Genomic DNA, 1,604 nt, shown 5'->3' on the forward strand with positions numbered 1-1,604 from the left:
AGATAGATAGATAGATAGATAGATATACACACACACACGACGGTCTTCCTTCAGTTTCCGTCTACCAGATCCACTCACAAAGTTTTGGTCGGCTCGAGACTCGGGTAGAAGATATTTGCATATGGTGCCACGCATTGAGGCAGAATCTTGTTGGGAAGCAAAGTCTTACCACGCAGCCATATGTATGAATGTACGTATATATGTATATATATATATACATATATATATATATATATACACACACACAAATGCGTTAACGTGAAGAATGTTGACCGTGATTTCGAAGTTGCACCCCGGTAAGCGACTTGGGCTAGCGGACCGAATTGACTTCGAATACTTCATCACACGACATTTTGTCAAAGTATAATAAATCTGGATACTATGAAAACAATTACTGGGCATTTCTTCAGTTTAGCGTTGATATAAAAACAAACATGAATATACCTGTAGGTTTATATATATATATATATATATATTCTGTTGAATTTTGTGTGTATAAATATATATATATATATACGCATTTTTTTATTTATTTTATTTATGGGTTTCAGCCAAGTGGCTGTGGTCATGCTGGAGCACCACCGTGATTTTCTATCTTTATGCTTTGCTCTCTTCACGTTCCTTGCATGGCTCTTCTCCTGCACCTGATATAGTCCAATCAAGAGTTTTGATGGCACATCTGGTGTATAAGAGAATTTGACATCGCTGCCCTAAACTGTGTCTCATTTAGAGCCATTGGTTCGTCGTGTGTATACATATATATAAACACACACACACACAAAAATATATGGCTATATATGCGTGTGTGTACGTGTGCATATATATATATATATATATATATATATATATATATATATATATATGCACATCTATATTTGTACGGGGTATACAGCATAAAACGGTTTTGTTTTCACAACTAAACGTTCGCCTGTATGATAACCTGAAGAGAATAGCATATACTGTTTCTGATAGCATGTAAGCCGTACATTATTTTTAAACATGTCTCAAAATTTCACCCAAAATTTAACGAAATCAGGACTATATTACATACGCTAATGCGATAAAAACTAGTTTTTTTTCACGACTCGCTACATAAATGGGCTGCGTTTAATATGCCCGTGCGTCTTTTATGCCTTCATAATGTAGTTTTATGTGTGTGTGTGTGCGCGTGTGGGCGTGCGGGCGCGCGGGCGTCTGTGTGCGTGTGCGTGTATGTGTTTGTGTACATATATATGTATATATATATATATATATATATACATATATATGTATATATACATGTATATATATATATATCTATCTATATATATATATATATATATATATATATATATATATATATATATATATATATATATATATATATATATATATATGCATGAAAATATATATATATATGTATATATACATATATACATATATGGTATGTACATATTTATATGTACATACCATATAGAGTATTTTATAGTGTTTCTACTAATAGTTATAAAAGCATACACACGTACACGCATACATATGCACGTATATACGTGTGGTGGAGGTGGGGGCCTTTGTGCATGTGTATATATATCTATATATGTATATATATATATATATATATATAT

The 1,604-nt window shown here is 32.1% G+C and overlaps 2 long non-coding RNA genes across 3 annotated transcripts in view; one reads left to right on the top strand and one right to left on the bottom strand.

Moving 5' to 3' along the window:
• The window catches only part of LOC128247053 (uncharacterized), a 490,960-nt gene that overhangs the window by 408,932 nt on the left and 80,424 nt on the right, over positions 1 to 1,604 (top strand). The gene's annotated exons all lie outside the window — the stretch shown is intronic.
• LOC128247054 (uncharacterized) overlaps positions 1 to 1,604 on the bottom strand; it is a 148,565-nt gene that overhangs the window by 45,368 nt on the left and 101,593 nt on the right. The gene's annotated exons all lie outside the window — the stretch shown is intronic.

Source organism: Octopus bimaculoides, chromosome 2 (genome assembly GCF_001194135.2).
Source record: "Octopus bimaculoides isolate UCB-OBI-ISO-001 chromosome 2, ASM119413v2, whole genome shotgun sequence".
NCBI lineage: Eukaryota > Metazoa > Mollusca > Cephalopoda > Octopoda > Octopodidae > Octopus > Octopus bimaculoides.